We start from the raw sequence: 18,081 nt of genomic DNA on the forward strand, positions 1-18,081 counted from the left end.
ATAATTGGATTATTGCAATGTAAATTAAGGATAAAATACTATGCCAAAATCTCCTGGGGCAGAGAGGCAGCAGCAAGAATCTACATTTTAAACAAGGTTCGAGGTTATTCTGCGGTTCACTGCAGTCTCCAAACCACTTGAGAAAGTAAATGGACAAGAAGAGCAGATGAGAACCCTAGTTCACAGAGTTGGCGTTTTCATTGAACTGTACAAATAAGTAACTAGGGGAATATATAGAGTTACTCAATTTTTTATACTTTTATTTGCCAAATAAGCTCCTAAAACACCACAAACATAGAAATCTCTCAGTTGTCACCATGATTTCATGAAATAAAGTAGGAAGGATATAATTTCAGAATTTCAAAAAATATAAATTTAGTTTTATGAAAGACCATATCATTCTTAGTTTCCTTAAACAGTGAAAACTTTGTTGCAGACATGCGCAGACTGCTCTATGGATCATTGAACAAAACAATGTTTTTTCCCTAGTGTATATAGAGAATGCAGGAGATAATGCTGGTGTGTAAGGAAAGAGGATTAGTTCTTAATTTTAGACGTTGAATTTTAGGGACCTATGAGATAAGAAGACAGGCCATGTAAGGTAAAAAAAAAAAAAACCTACATAAGAACGCTTCAGTCACCTACACATTTGTAAACCTACCAGTATTCTCTTTTTGCAGCTTCCCAGATTAAATCTGTTCTGTTACCGTTGTAGAATATCTTCTAAATTTTATTAACTCACCACTGTAATGAGCCATTGTGGGTTTCCTAAAGAGCATTGATGCTGGTTCTGTGAGAAGGCGTCCATGCCCTCCTCTTTACACGTGAGCGAACCCCAAAGTACTCTCTTTTGCCTTGATAAATTAATGAATTGATATAAAATACTATGAAAAGCAGGTAAAACTGACTAAGCAGAAGAGCCACTAAAATTGTCAGACCGTTAGTTATATTTTAACAGTAACTAATCTGAGTATACATGTATCCTTCCCAAAGACAGAATTTGTTAATACTACTCTGAGTCAGGTATTACTAGAAAGGAAGGAAGACAGGAAATGAAAAATAAAACATGGGGGGGAGTAGAAAAAATTGATCCAACAAAAAGCTGTCAATAACAGTCATGAAGGTTATCTGTGCATAGCAATGAATATTCACCTCATGGTTAATGGAGATTCCACCCATCTTCCTGAGTAGGAGGCAGAGACAATGGATGTGATTTCTAATTGAAAGATTTGGGACAAGTGAGTTACTGAAATGGCTACTACCAAAATTGTTGTTTGTCTTTAATTTTGCTTAGAATAGTATGTCAAGAAATGTGTACCTGAAGATGCACATTACATCATTTCTAAATGTAGCGGTAGCACAAAACTTAGTAAAAATGCTTGTGCCTGCTATTATTTGTTAGTAGTCTACTGATGAAAATATTATTGCACAAATAATATAACATGTATATGAAAATAAAATGGGAAAAATCTCAGAAAGAATTTATGAAACTAATAAAATTTAGAAGAAATGTGGAGATATAATAATCCTTAGAAGAAGAGAATATAGAAAAATACATGAGCTTTTAATTAGAAAAATATATGAGATAGATGCCAGTACTTTCTTTTAAGAATGGGAGTTTCTAAAATTACTTGCATGCTACATAGAACAAAGTTTCAAAGGACATAGATTGCTCTTTCCTGATATCATGTACATCACCCTTTAAGCTGTTTTTACTTGAGAAAAAGAGGTAAGAATTCTATAATAAATTTGACATAAAAAATAACTCCAAGGACTATTTGTACTTTCTCTTTAGAAAACTCTAAAGCTGAAGATTATTCTTTGACTAAGGCTATGAAGTTTGGAGTAGAAGAGCAGAAAAATGCAAGTAAGTCATTTAGAGTACTTTTTTTTTGCTACTTTTTTGAAACAACTTATTTTTTTATTAAGGGGACTTTTTGTAAGTATTTATGTTTCCCCCCTACACACATCCTCAATGCCCTCTCTAATTATTCAACAACTTAAATTTCATTTTTAAAAATTGTTCTCTCTCCTATTTTAGGTAAGAGAAGAAAGATTAACCAGTAAGAGTAAAGTCATTGTACTTTTTAATATAATGCCTTAAACCAACAGTTTTGTGACTACGGTAGTTGAGAAAAGCTGTGTCAGCAAACTTGAATGGCAGTGGTTTTTGCCTTACACATCCTGCATCTATTTTAGTATTTCTCAAAACCAACTTTGATTGATACCATTTAAGTATGTTGTTCCCTTTCTCCCATCCTCCAAACAAATTGTTCTTTGCATACATGGTAGCCATTACGTATTTCTAGGTGCTTGCTTGACAAGGAAGCCCTATCATATATATAGTTTGTATCCTGTATTCCCAGTTGATTTCTAAGATTCTTTTATTGCCATACTCATTTGACCCTCATTTTTCCATTTTGAATCACATGTCTTATAAAATAAGTCATATGTTAGGGTAATTTATGGCACATTCACGTTGGGACAAGTCATCCTATATCCAATACCTTTCTGTTGCCTCTCTCCTTAAAACATCCTATAATGTCTCACCAAATGAAGTCTGGTTAACAACTTTGGTCAAGTTCCGTCATGTCAAAGTGTTGAGCTCCTTGGTCTGGCAGTTACAGCTGTCCATAATCTGGATGACTGGGTGTTTCCATGCTTACCTTCCATTACTCCCCTTCTGGTCCATTCACTATCCTACCAAGAGTTATTGAGCTCTTTTGCCTTGGAGTTTGGTTATAATGTACCTTCTGTGGACTGAGTTGTGTCTCCCCAAAATTCATATATTGAAGCCCTGACTGCCAGTGTGAGAGTGTTTGCAGATTGGGAAGTAATTAGGTTTAGAGGAGGTCCTGAGGGTCAGGCTCTCATGATAGCATTAGTGACAGTAGAAGAAGAGATGTCAGAAAGCTTGCTTCCCCTGTCTTCCCGCCACTTGAGTACACAGCCAGATGGTGGCCATCTGCAAGCTGGGAGGAGAGCCTTCATGGGGAACTGAATCAGCCAGTACCTTGATCTTGGACTTGCCAGCCTCCAGAACTGTGGGAAATAAATTCCTGCCTTTCATTTTTTTCTCACTTATCTGGATTGTAAAGAATCCATCCAGGTAAAATTTATACTCTACCATTTCATATATTTGTCTTAGATCTCCTGAACTCGGGGTGCTTTTCCCCTCTTTTAAACATTGATAAAGTCATTCCTGTTCCAGTAATTTGAGGCCGAGGTCCTTGCCTCTGTTAACATTTCTTGTGCAAACGGATCTGCAAATAGGATGTGAGTTCCTGGAGCACCTTATATTGTGTGTGTGATACAAATATTTCTTGAGTGGCTAGAATGTTGAAAGCATTTATTCCTCATTTTATTCTATAATCTTAAAAGAAGACTTCACCAAGTAAAACTACTAACCATTTAATAGTCAAAGTTAACCTGTAATATCCAGCAGACTGAGCTAATTGAAACTTACCAAGGAAGATTTGTAGAATGCTAGAATTAGCCAGACTGAAATAGGAAGGAGGTTGGCACTGCCTTATTAATGACAAGCCTTGTTAATGACTTGTCGTAATATATACTATATATATAGTGGGTCTTTATATGTAGAGTTTTAAATATGTAATGAATAAGAGTTATGGGTTTTAGAGTAAGATATACTTGAATTTGATAAATACCACAACCCTCCCAGATATATGGCCTTGGACAGCCTCCTAAAGCCACAGTTTCTTAATTTGTACAATGGAAATGAAATAGTGTCTACCTCATGGGGTTCTTGTGAGGATCACTGAATATCTTAATATAGAGTCAGCCAGCAAGGAGGACTCAATAACTCTTGATAGTATTATTATTATTATTTTGTAATTGTTTTTATTTTATTAGATAGACATTTATAGAATGGGTTCTTGTGAATAGCCAGTGCTATTTAAAATCTCCATTTGAATTAGTTGCCTAAGGAGCCACCCCCAAAATAATATGAAGCCCCTTTCCAGATATGATTCTTATTTCTTGATAGTTCTCATTAAGTGTTTGGGTTTTAAAAATCCATATTTTGCAAGCCCATGTGCTGAAGAATTTGGTTAATCATTCTGAGGTTGGTGTTTGCTAATATTCTCTCTAAAGCCCTAGCTGAGCATGCTTTATTTTCTGGGAGCCAATTTATTAGGGCTATCAAGAGCATGTATTGATGCTTCGTTGCATGAATATCTCTTTATTGCAATAATTACTAGAGAGTTAGGAGTTGAGAATATTGATTGCATTTATTTAGTCTTTTGATATGGACAAAAGTATTAAAAGCCATCAAACACTAGCATTGCCCTTTGACAGCATCATTTAATTCTAGCTGCAGGGAAAATTGTGACATAAACAAAAGCAGCATGACTTACCTATCTTAATTAGAATACTTTCTATAGTGGGGGAAATACCCTCTTTCCTTCAAATATTAAAAATGCACTAGCTGTACTAATAAAAGAGGACAAGAGCATTAGGGATTAGCAGAAAGTATTGTAGCTGAGAGCAAAAGGTATCCACATAGGATACTGGGCCAAAGCAAGAATCAAAAATAGATTTTTAAGGTGGGAAATGTCTTTGTTAGCTCTAAAATAGTGTTGTTTCATGCTTTGTCTTTGTAGATTAGTATTATTCCTTAAAGAGTCTAGATGTGTGCTGTCCACTAACCATGGGTGGCTACTTAAATTTAAGTTTAAGTGAATTAAAATTAAATAAAATCTAAAAATCAGTTCCTCAGTTGCAGTAGCCACATTTCAATTTCTCAGTAGTCACATGTGGCTTAGTGGGTAGCAGGAGGGATGTGCAGATATAGAGCATTTCCATTATCACAGAAAGTTCTATTGGACAGCGCTGGGACAATTAGTATATCTCGCTTCTTACTCTAATTATTGGTTTCAACCTTCAGAAAGCCACGCTGCAATTGGTAATGGAAAAGAAAATGCGAGAGATCTCTGTAAGTCTTTCCAGCATATTCTGTATTTTTGATTTCATGCCAATGAAACAGTTTTTCATCAACCTGTACACATAGAGCCATCTTATTCTTAAGCATATGTAACCCAAGAGAGTGATTTCGTCTCAATCTGAATTCTCCAGTTACGTACATATTGAAGGTGGTATTAGGAGTTTGGGGATAATTGCTAATTAGAACTAAGTTATCCATGAGCTATTTTCAGAAGGGTGCAAAAAACAAGTAATTTAATTTTTCTCTTAGTACTGCCCCTCAAACCTATTCTGACAGCAATTCCTTCCATTCCCTTGGATAATATCTAGAGAAGAACCATTAATTTGCAATTACTTCTGAGCATTAATGAACAATCCTCGTTTTCCAATATTAAAGGTCCATTGCAGTGTAATTTAAAACTTCAAATACTCATCCAATTCATGGCTTCTCCTCTCCTCACAGCAGTGTTGCTGCCCATGCCCAAGATGGGGGTTAATCAGCCTGCAGTGCAAAAAGGGGGGTGAAATTGATGTGTCCTCTTCCATGCTTCACTTCCTCACCTTCCTTGAGCTGCTATTTCTAGCTCCTTCCGGGGAAGGAACGAGGTCAAAGTGGGATTAGGGGAAAAGGAACAAAAGTAGTTGGTGCTGCCATTTGCTAGCTTTGGGTCTTCTGATAGCAGATGCCCACATGCAAGCCTCTTCTCTCCTCGGGCACCTTCGTGGGTTCGTAGCCAATCCCACAGTGGTCCTCTGACGTAGATCATTCCCTTTTCTTCACTGCCAACGACTCCCTCCTTACTCCTGGTTCCGATAGTAAACTCTGCACAGCCTCTTTCTGTGGGCTCACCTTACCTCCACAGGTAATCATTTTGGAGAAGTCCTTTGGGGAAAGTCTTTTGGAGAAAGCTAACGCCAGTTACATTCCTTGCTTCCTATCAGGAAGTGTAGGAATATATATAAGAAGTGTAAAATATATTATACATACATATATATATATATACACATATATATATGCAGGTTCATTTGTCAATTCTCACTCAGTGTGTCCTCTTCACTATCTCATAGGTATTTCAAAATGAAACTTTTCATACATTGCCCTCCTGACCTGTTTTTCTTCCAGACTTCCCCTTCTCAACAACTATGTCCACCATACGTCTGATTGTTTAAGCCAGCTGTCTTCATTGATTCCTCCTTCTTCCTTATCATTACCACTCTTGGTGCTAGATCCATCCCGAGTCATTTATTTCTTCCTCTAAAAAATCTTGATTTTTCTCAGCATCTCTTCTAACATCAGGTTAGTTCACAGTACTATCATCTATTAACTGGCCTATGTGGCAAATGGTTTGCTGGTCTCAATCTTTAGCCTCTCAAATCCATGCTGCACAGAGCCACCAGTGTGACTTTTGCAAATATAAATCTGAACATGCTGCTTCTCTGCTTAAAACCCTCCATTGCTTCCCATTATACTTCTAGTACAATCCAAAATCCTCATCATGGCCTATGGTGGCCCACAAATTCATGAATAATCTCTGGCTCCTGCTTACTTCTTAGGGCTCATCTATTTTTGTTGCCTGCTTTTCTGCTATGCTCTAGCCATGCTGGTTTCTTTTAATTCTTAGAGCTTGTCAAATTGTTTCCCACTTTGGAGATTTTGAACATTCATTTCCATCTAATTGGAACATATGCTTTCTCTATTCTATGTGGCTTGCCTTTTTTAAAACAGAATCCTTTAGATCTCAACTTCAATATTCTTTCCATCAAGGTCTTCCTAAGCGACTTAACTGTCTTTGCTATCTGTCCCTTCACCCTGTTCATTTACTTCAGAATGTTGAAAATTGGTTGTAAGTATATTTTGTTTATTAATTTATCCACTAATCTGTAAGTTCCATTTTAACACTGTTTTGTTTATCTATTCCACTAGTCTGTAAGATAGATAGAAACAGAGACCATATCTGACTCGTTTATCCCTTTACACTATCTAGGACAATGTAAGTGGTCAATAAATATTTGTTGACTAAATGAATGGATCAAGAGGTGACCAATATCTCTTTTTTTTAGCTACTATTTTAAAAAAATCCTTGATTATTAAAAATAAAGTTATTACTGAATTAATTTTTGCTAAGCTTAATTTTTCCAAATATTAGGGAAATAAGAGGACTTTGGAGTTTAAATGTTGATAAAACTAGCTCAGTTTAGTCATATCTGCAGGAAATATCCATCTTTAGAGAGGGAGCCACCAAGAAGAGACAACAATCCACCTAAATAGTAGAATTTAGATTAGATGCAGCAAGGCTTGAGAGCACTTAAAAAAATGTTTGCCTTTAGGGAACTGAGTCTACACAGTGTTTTTCTAGTCCAAAAGCAACTGTAGCCTTAAGTGAAAAAACTACCTTGTCTACATTTCTAATTATATCCTCTACAATTGGATTCTCCCCATGATGACACCTGACACAGCATTTAAAGGGGAACTTTGGCCAACAGGCAATTGATGAGGAAGCAGCTAGAATATATTAAAAACAAAATAATACTGGGGACTTAGACATAGGCAAAAAGGTGGCAAATGTAGTAGTTAATTACATAAGTATCCCTGAAAATGCTGGGCAGATGCAATAACCCAGTCACCCCTTCACAGTTAAATGGAAACCATATGGAAGAGTTCACCAGTGATTATTTACACACTGAGGGAAGGGGTATTTGCATGAGATTGTGTTGGAGCAAAGAGTAAGAAGCGATGGAAGAGTGTGTTCCTCAAAAAAGAATAATGGAGTGGAAAGAGGATATTTAAAAAATATGCGTCTGAAGTGGGGGCCACATAGGGGAGAAAGGAAATTAGACTGATAACTCTATAATATTAGGTTTCAATTTTTCTCAAGTACATTTTTGCTAAAACAAAGATCTTGATTTCCTAGGATATAGCCCAGAAGGTCATATAGTTGAAGTTAAGTAAGCCATTTTAAAACAGATGGATAGATGGCTGAATGATATAATGAATAAGCAATGGGTGTGCCAGAGACAAATAGGGACAAGGGCTAGTGCTCTGTCTCCCTCCAGCATCTATGCAAACATTACTAATCATTCACACTGGTCTTCCCTACTAAGGTTGGATTTGGACTCCATCTTTAAAACTTTCTCAACACAGTGCTCCAAGCTCCTTCTACTAATGTGTGAGAGGTCTAATTTCAGTTTCCTCCACAAGCAATTGAGAAAGCAAAGTGCCCAGGCTGGTCCTCTCCTTTCAAGGGCAGCATTGTTTGCATACTCCTAAATTATGTGCTTAATTGTTGTTACTCAGCATTTTAGCTGAAGCTAGGTGAAAGAGAGAATATCTCTTTGCTTGGGCTGTGAATTCCAACTAACTTTCGATAAATCATTGAATATATTCCCCCAGATTCATAATCTCATGAACTCACATAAGACGTTTGATTAAGTTTTAGAACTGTTATTGTTTTTCAATGAATGAAATATTATACATATATGAAATATAAAACATTGATATATGCAATTGACAATAATAGTTCCCATATACTTTTATCTTTTTATGGCATGTGGTACTAATAGAAACATATTTGTTTGTTCAAGATAATGTGAGTTGCTTATAACAAGTACAGGATAAATTGTTGGTCATTTACTTCTCTTTATTTACTTGCTAATGAGAGAGATACCACAATTTGGCAAGTTCCTCAGTGCAACATTGGTGATGGTCCACTGAGTGGCATGAGATGGAAGCATCTCAATCACCAAGGCCTACTCTCAAAGCAAGCTCTGAAACCTTTTGTTTGAAAAGCTAGAAATAATACTCTCCCCTTATTCCAGATATCAACAAACAACAAACAAAAGCCAAATCTTTTCTAAAATCCTCTTAAACGTCTCAGATCAGGACTGTCAGCTGAGCCTATTGTTGCTTAGAGATTTAGAGGTTTCAGGGGAGACTCCAAGAGAAGGAACACTGTCTGCTTTAACAGCTCTGACTTAAAAAAAAAATTTTTTTCTCAGCCAGCTCACCCGCAAGAGGCATCTATCTAGGGATGAGACGAAGGGGTGTCAGAACAGAGCTATCCATCAGAATGTGACTTAGGGGAAAAGACTATTCATAGTTAGAAAAATAAAGTAATTGAAGTCCGCAGAATGAAGAGTAGGACAGACATTATATGTGCTAACGGAGATAGCAGGGCTCAGTGGGGAGTACTTGCAAGTGCAGATGTGTTTCAAATTCCATTCCCAGGGAATGTGCTGTTTGATTTGTTTGTTTGCTTATTTTTAAATTTAATTTATTTTGCGACAGCTCTGTGGTTATCATTTCAGTCTCTTCTTTCCTGTTTTAGTGTACCTGGGGTGCTACTGATCAAGAAAGTGAAGGCATGTTCCTGGCCTCCAGCAGGGCTGAGGGCCCTGTGACATACTCTGAGGCTCCCTGGCCAGGGATGGAGCAGGGCTGGGAGCCACCCACAGGCGGTGTTTCCTCTGCCAGGTCACAGACACTGGTCCCTGCTCACGCGGGATCTTACAGTGTCAGAAAGTGTAATTCCAACTTCTTGTTCACAACATTGCTTTCTATTTCAGGGAACTGGACTGTGGGTTTGCCACTAAAAAGGCTGGAGACTCCTGCCCTAGATCCTTCTTGCCAATGAAACTTTGGCTCCAATCAGTGATGATGAACTGGGGTTGACCATTGCCTTTAAAATCCATTTTGCAGAGCTTTAAAGGGGAGGGAAGTGAGTTAAGTGAGATGATATGAGTTCTGGTAGATAAAGACATGAGTAGAGAAATTACAGCCGAATTAAAATTCTGTGTTCTTATTTCCCGCTTGCATGCCTCATCTGATGTCTCATAGGAGGTGTCCTCGTTTTCCCATTCTTATCTCTTTTTTTTTTAATGTAATGAAATGTTCAATAGAATATTTAGAATCATAATCCTTATTATGGTTGCAGAATATTCTTTATGTATGACCTAATGGCAAGTGATAAAAGCCAAATCAATATTTAATAATTTCCAGTCAATTCCTGTGTTCGGGGTTCACCTAGGTATGAACTTTTCAGAAGTTTATACATATTCAGAGTAAGTGGAAAATTAGTTCTCTTTCTCTTTCCTTGAGCCTCTGTCACTTCCTCATTGTCATTTTATCATTTTTTATTCCATTGCCCAGTTTCAGTTTAAATCCATCTCCATCAAACTGAAACTTCTAATTTAAGACTTTCATTACTTCTAGGTAAAAACTACCAAAAAAATGATATGGAAGCTTAAGTGCATAAAAAGAGAAACTGTTTATGAAGAGGCACTAAATAAACAAACATAGGTATGTTTCTTTTTAGTATACAACTTCTGTTTAAGTTTTATTACTATTTATTCAGAGAAAATTCTTACATGCATTGGAAGTCTTCAGATTTGCTCCCAGAATAATCAGTATGACCTCTGTTGGAATTTCTGCTGGTTTCAAATAAGACAATTGTGAAAATTCCAGCAGCTTCCGGTAGTATTACTTTATGAAAATGTCACTCTCTGACCTTGGCAAGTTGCAGTTCAGTTATTCAATGAACATCTAGTTCTTAGAACTTCAAATTCCGTGTTGTCACAAGAGGACTGTCAACTTGCTTTTTGGCCTGTGTTCCAGATCTAACATATGGCCGTGTGTGTCAGATTCAGGGAAAAGACATGGCAAAGAAGCCACATCTTTTTTCATCTAGATATCTTCCTTGAATTCGTAAATACTCGTATATGCCAAATTCAAGGAGTTGTAGTCAATTACTCTTTTTTAAAAAATCACTCCTTATTGAAAGAAAATTAGTAAATCCAGTTGAAATCCCCAAGTTTTCCCTAAACCAATTAAAATAAACTGATTTTGTCTTGGTCTCTGACTTCAAGATGTTTATAGCAAATAGTGTACACTGACATTTCAAATCTACCTATAGTGAAGGTGGTAAGCATAACACAGCGTATGATTTTGAACAGTGTTAACTTTTCCTTGTAACACTGGTCTGTGTGCTTCATCTAGATTCTGGTTCCCAGCATCAGTGCTAATGAGTCTTCCTCTACCCCTCATAGGACATGGGTTCCATCCAAAACACCCATAAGACATTTCGTCTGTGTGAAAAGGTCCTTGACATGTGGTCCTGTCCAAACGTCCATGAGCATATTTGGTCCATGCCAAATGGTTTTGGACATGACCAAATATGACCAGATATCAAGGACCTTTTGGCGTGGACCAAATATCTGATGGAAGTTTTGGACAGGGCCCAATGTCTGCTTGTCCTTCCTGCCTGGATATCTGGAGGCAGAACACTAACTGGGTGGAGTGGGTATTTATAAACAAGATTGTACAGAGCTCACTGAGTTAGTGTTCATATTTCATTGGAGCCTGAGCTATATTCTTTTTCTCCTGTTTTCATGCACAGTATTCACAACTCTTTTTTAATATCTCAAATTAATGTTATTTATAATATAGCAATAAGTAATGCACATTATATAGTACAGTATGACCACAGTGAGAAATTCATCTTATGTGAAATCTCAGAATGCATACAAAAATATATATAGATATGAGTATTTAATTGAAACAAAAGTTCCACAAAATAACACAACCTACTATACGTGATGTCTTTTGTTTTTTTTAAATTGTGTTCTATTTAATCAGGAAAAATATTTTCAGTTATGATCCACTAATACATTACAACCCACAGCTTTAAAAACATTGTAATAGATATCTAAGGAGTTATACTGTATTATATCACTTGTGGTAAACATGGCTTTACATCTAAAACATAAAACACATTTTAATAGAAAATGTTATCAATAAAAATTATATTTCTTCTTCTGCCTGTTGTAGTTTCCTTTGAATATAGGAATAGTTATTTTTTTTTTTAAAGATTTTATTTTTTCCTTTTTCTCCCCAAAGCCCCCCCGGTACATAGTTGTGTATTCTTCGTTGTGGGTTCTTCTAGTTGTGGCATGTGGGACGCTGCCTCAGCGTGGTCTGATGAGCAGTGCCATGTCCGCGCCCAGGATTCGAACTAACGAAACGCTGGGCCACCTGCAGCGGAGCACGCGAACTTAACCACTGGGCCACGGGGCCAGCCCCAAGGAATAGTTATTTTAATAAATATATTTTGGGTGTAAGAATGTTAATTTGAACTAAGTTGTTTTACCTCTTGATTAACTATCTCACTGGAAACTTTTAAGGAGATTCAAAAGAAGAGAGTTTGAAAATCTCTTAGATTATTTCCACAAAGGTATAGTAAAGTGGCCAGAGCTTGAAAATATCAGAAAATAAGAAAAGTGCTATCTTATCAATTTCAAGGACATTTTAGCAAATCATTTGTAATTTGCTTGGGTTTTTAAAATGCTGCCTGAAGTTACAAGATTTTAACTATTGATTTAATGTATATGGAAAAATTTCTACATGGGCCATACATAGAAGCACTATTGGTAGGAAATTTTTATATAGAAGAGGAAACTGAGACTCAAGGAAGATTGAGTAGTTGGATCAGAAGCTGGTTAGCAGAGAAATGGGCCTGGAATTGATATTTCCTCATCCAGAGTGTGTTGTGGTTGCATGACAGCAGCAGTTCCCAGTCTTGCTTGATCTTGAGAGTTATTTAGGATGCTTATTAAAAGTGAAAATTTCCAAACAGTGCTCCTCAAGATTGTGATTCAGTAATTGTTGGATGAGACCCAGGAGTCTGCATTTTTAACAAGCATTTTAGGTGATTCTTACACCCAGGCAAGTTTGGGAATCACTGCCTCCAGTTATTTTAATGACTGGATTATTTGTTTCTGCTGCAATACAGACTATTTGTGCCTGAATGTAAAAATGATAGTTTCAAAGTGCAACAAATCTCCAACTGTCTCATATGTATGTGAAGAAAACTAAAAATCTTCAATATTTTGACTAAGCCATTTATTTTGTCCATTTAGAAATTAGTCTCGATGCACGTATCATGGAGATTTGAATTTAGTATAATAAAACGTATACTTCTCATATGCTGAAAAGACTGTGGCCTAAAAAGTCCTTGGCTCACAGTCTGGCTTTCTATAATACCTAACCTGGTCTCAAAGACCATGAGGACCATCCCTTCAACAGCCTTCTCTTAACAGTCCTCAACCTCTTCCCTTTTGATAATGTCAAAAGGTCACCATGTCAGCCATGTGTCCCCTAGGTCACACCCCAAACTTTGCAATCTAGAGCTGCTCTGCATCTGAAAACGTAAAACTCTGCTCTTCCAGTCTCTGACTATAAATCGCTATCCTTCCAGTTGGCATCGACTTTTGTCATACATCTTACCCACTGAGAGCTCCAATTTCCCCAGTCCCATCTTTTTGTTTCCTGCCTGTACTTCCCTGCACTATACTCTAGCTACATTGGCCTCCTTTCAAGTCTTCGAACATGACCAGCATTTTTCTCTACCTCAAGTATTCTTCTAGCTTCTATATGGTTTCCCCTTCAAACTTAAGGTCCTAGCTTCAGTTTGTCCACCTGAGGCATTTTTCATGACTACCTACCCGCAGGAGTTGACCATTCCCCCCACTAATTATCTTCGTGGCATCCTACTACTGCTCTTCATATGTCTTTTAACAACCTGTATTTATTTTACATAATAAACAGGCTATAGGACTAAATAGGACTATAATAGCTCTAAGTTCTATGAGGGCGAGGACCGTGAATTTTACTGTTATTTCCAGCACCTAACATAATGTCTAAGTTTTAGTAGTTAGTCAGTATATTCACTTGGACATATATTTTTCACACTAACCTGTTTTCTTCTATCCTTTTTGTCTCAACAAAGAAACATTTAGAAAGAAGATGGGGTATTTCAGACACTACTTGGTAGGACAAGCTGCCACCTGATGTTTCACATGAGGATCTTGAACAATGAGAAATGCAGAGAAGAAAGACAGATGACCATGAATACCATGTTCTTCAACTAGGCAGAGTTAACCTGAAAATGCCTCAGGATGTTTAACCTTTGTAATTTATTTTAAAATACTATATTTATTTTAGTTGCTATTCCATTAGATGTTCAAATCATTTTCACCTATCCCAAACATATTGTGCAGTGACTCATCAGACATCTGTGGCAAGTAAATATACACAGTGTATTTTTAGAGTAGCGAATATGTGTGTATGCATTTATAGTATGAGCAAAATTAAACCTGATCTGAAAAAAAGTGAATTCTTCAGCCCTGACCACTACTGTGCCATTTCATCTTTAGAACCTACATTTCCGTGGTATAATTTTCAGATCATTTCCCACCTTTAAATGCCAGAATTAATGGGAAATTGTCTTTTTTCTGTGTAGTGCTTTGCTGGAGAGGCCCTTCTGCAATGAACGTTGAATGCTGTTAAGCCCTATTTATGGCTTTAATAGCTTTGTATTAATGAAAAAATCAGATACCCTTTATATACCCACCTCAGGGGTTCATGCAGGAGATGTTCTATTGATGTGAAAGAGTCAAATTGATTTCTGCCAAAGATGAGAAAGTAGTAGAAAGGCTCAAACTGCATGTGGATAATGAAATGGCTTGTTTTATCACAAATATTCTCTGCACATGTGTTCCACTTCTTTCGTCTAATGGCTGACCCCTGCTTTTCCTAAAGCTCAAATTTTGGTGTCTAAACTGTTATGTGTGTCAACAGAAAGAGGCAATGAAGAGGATCTCAGAACATTTTAGTGAGAAGAGAGCAAAATGTAGAAATATCATTTCTGCATTTTGATTTATGTGTTCAAGGTTATTTGGATAATTGGAAAGTTTGCTTTTCAGATGAGTTAGACTTCCTGGAACAATTAATCAGGGTCTTAATTACTGCATCTGTAGAAATGAGGTAAGATGTGCGAGGCTAAGAACCTTCTAGCATGGAACTGTAGTTTTTTTTCCTCTTCCCTTTAAAGTATCAGGAATTTCCAAGCCATCAACATTTGCTGAATCTGGCCATGCATAGTCTTCAAAAATAGTGAATGTTTCATTTATTTTCAAAATACTTTCCATTTCAGTAGGTTTCCGTGAAGTGAAAACATTTACCATAATGGATGAATTTCATCAGGGAGCTGCTTTAACAGCATCCTAAATGAATAGAGTAAAAGCATTGCAAAGATACAGTCAAAAAGAAGTAAGCTTCTTTTTTTAAAATGTGCTAAATTTTAAAGCCTGGCCTTATGCTGCAAATTGGACAGTATCCCAGGTATTTTGTTAAGAGTGAATACTGTAGAGAAGTCAGAGACAAAAGATAGAATCTGGAGTAGAGTCAGCTGGACTAGACCCAGCTAGACTAGATACCGTGGTAAAAGCAAGACCACCTTGGCCAGCGGGAGGTGGGGGATGAGGGGGTGGGGTGGAGGTGGAGGTGAAGTTTACAGAGAAACTGACACACAAGCTGGGAGTCATGGTGCTGCCAAAGCGAAGCCAATATTGATGAAAGGTGCCTGGGGCAAGACAGAGAATGCATGAGCCAGAAACTAGTGACTCAGATTTAAACATAAGATCACAGATGAAACAGAAGCCAACTCAAGTAAGAAATAACAGGGAGAAAGTGATAAACGCCAGCAAGAGCATGTGGGTGAAACTAAGTTAGAGACATCTATCCTGATTCATGAAGCCAGGGAGGAGATCAAAATTCAGGCAGCAAGTCATGTGGCAGTTTGTTTTGATTCAAATCTAAGTAGTCATCGCAATCAATGATTAAATTAGTCGTTCTCATCAGTTTGTATGTATAGACACTTAAGAATGTTGGGTACTCCATATACAGCTGTAAAATGAATAAGGAAGAGCTCTATTAACTGATGTGAAGTAATTTTCTGGATGTATTTTTAAGTGCAAAAGAACATCTATAGTATGCTGCTTTTCATAAAGAAGAGTAAATCAGAAAATATCAATGTATATGCTCATTTGTGCAAAAAAAAAAAATTGAGTTAATAAAATTCAGAAATGAATGGGATGGGTTACCTACAAGGGTGGCAGGGAAGAGAGTGAGAAGAATGGGGGACTGGGAGGAGGTTAGAAGAGGAGAAAGGGGGAAAGAGAAACTTTGCTGAGTATACCTTTATGTGTAGTTCTGCATCAGAGAGATATTTCATAAACAGAACCAATAAATAACTAAACTCAAACTGAATATGGGGGAAGGACCAAAAATGGAATACAAAAATAACAAATGAACCCAACTCTATTATCAACGAATAACAGCCTCACTGAAGGGGGTCAGAGAAAAATAGGCTTAAGTAGCTACATAAAAAAATATTTTGACAAGATATTGTAACGCTAAGAAAAAAACAACTGTAGACAAATACAATACTCCAGTTAGTAAATTCGATTTTCACTTGGGTATGGATTAGCAATTCTGAAACTGTCTTATGTGAATGTATTTTATAGAACTAGATTGTGGGTAGTAAGACTCAGGTTTCTCACAGCATATCAGAGAAAGGAGTTACAACAAATAAGGAAAGGGGAAGGCTAGAATGAACTCTCTGATGTTGGATTAGGACTAGAAACGTCAGTTGGAACGCATGGATTTTAGTATAAATATTGTGAATAGATAAGAAATCTATCTAGATGTGTATGTATGTGGGTTACTATACATGCATATATTTTCTAGCTGTATTCACTGAGAAGGCATACCAGCAATGGCATCCCAGTAGCAATGAGAACACTGTGTGCCTAGATCTTGATTTCTATAAGCAGTTCTCCAAGAGAAACAAAAACACTTGGAAAAGAATGCCTGGTTCTAGGGCTAGGGATTTACTGGGGAATTACGAGGTGTGTCTGGAATATCTTAGAGTGCTGGAAAGTAAGGAAGTGTTAAAACAAAAAAAGGATAGGGATCACAGAAGCCAAACAAAGAAGCCCCAAGCAGCCAAAACTGGGATAATTTGAAGGAAAAAAACCTAAACAATGATAAGCAATGGATAATAGCCCCTCAAATACAATAAATATCCATGAGTCTATGTTGATATAAATAAGTAATTGAATGCATAAACACATAAATGGGGTAAAAGAGGCATCTCTTCCTTACAGTGGAATTCCAGTTAATAAATATAGGAGGGATGATAGAAATTGCCATTTGGTCAACATTTTAGTAATAAGTATTGCAGGCAAGAGTCATCAATTAATTCTAAAATTAGTGGGTGAAAGTATGATGAGAAACAAAATATTTGCATAGTCTCAAAGTATCTCCCTACAGAACATTTACTACAAAATATTTCAAAAGAAAAAGTAGAAAATTTACAACGGAGAAACCAGCAAAAATCACAAACTAATATCATTAGGAGTAAGACATATCATCAATTACTGAATGTTTTCCTAAACTCTTTAGCCATTTATCTGAAAACTTTAACATAGAAACCCCACTTCCATTGGAATAATTTTCTCCCTTTGATTTTCCAGGCACAGTATTCCACAGAGTGTATCCAGTGGGACTAAATAATGTTGTGGACTTGTGGTTTCAGTCTGAATGACAAGGAAACTCTGGTTTAATGTCTTCTGAGTTTATTGGAAGGCTCTAGCATAGGAGCTGTTATTTAGACGGTTTTGACCAAATGACAGTCTCTCTCTATTTAGGAAAAAGACTGTGACAGATAATCTGATCAACTGAATGGCCCCTGACTGTCATTAGGGTGACAGATGTTGCACCTGTTTTTCTTGTATGACAGCTTCAAAGGGGAAGTAAGAAAGCTTAACCTACTACCTGCACAAAGTCCTGGACATCTTCCAGGATGTTCCAAACACCACAGCCATGAGCAAACCAATGCTGTTTCCAAGATACAGCATCTACCTTGATTATAATATTGGCAATAACCACTGGCTATAACGCAGAACTGTATTTCCCAAAAATTATTCTGTAGAATGCTGGTTTTAAGGGATATTAAACAGTGTTCAATAAAGAGAGAGGGGAAGATCTCTCATTTGAAAATATACCCTATATGGAAAGTTAAGAAATCCAGGTACTTGACTTTGGTTTTGTATAAACAAAACCAAACTAAATTTAAATTATTACCTTTAATATTGAATTCGTAATTCAGATACCAAAATTCATATGTAATTCCTGAAGATTATATCTGATTCCATTGAACAATGAATCAGTTAAGTTTAGGGGATACCTAGTTAAAATTTTATCTTTAACACACGAATTTTCAAAATCTTAATTGTCCTCAAATT

At 36.7% G+C, this 18,081-nt stretch overlaps 1 long non-coding RNA gene across 2 annotated transcripts; it reads left to right on the forward strand.

The window, feature by feature from the left end:
• The first annotated feature begins 1,104 nt into the window (after positions 1–1,104).
• LOC106838965 (uncharacterized) lies at positions 1,105–14,096 on the forward strand. Of its 2 annotated transcripts, XR_011497320.1 has the most exons (4): positions 1,105–1,238; positions 1,796–1,867; positions 10,151–10,237; positions 13,722–14,096. It is a non-coding gene; the product is annotated as an uncharacterized lncRNA (long non-coding RNA). The 2 variants fall into 2 exon arrangements; XR_001399988.3 differs by lacking the exon at positions 1,105–1,238 and having other exon boundaries at positions 1,732–1,867.
• Positions 14,097–18,081: the final 3,985 nt, after the last annotated feature.

This window comes from Equus asinus, chromosome 23, assembly GCF_041296235.1.
Source record: "Equus asinus isolate D_3611 breed Donkey chromosome 23, EquAss-T2T_v2, whole genome shotgun sequence".
NCBI classification, from domain to species: Eukaryota; Metazoa; Chordata; class Mammalia; order Perissodactyla; family Equidae; genus Equus; species Equus asinus.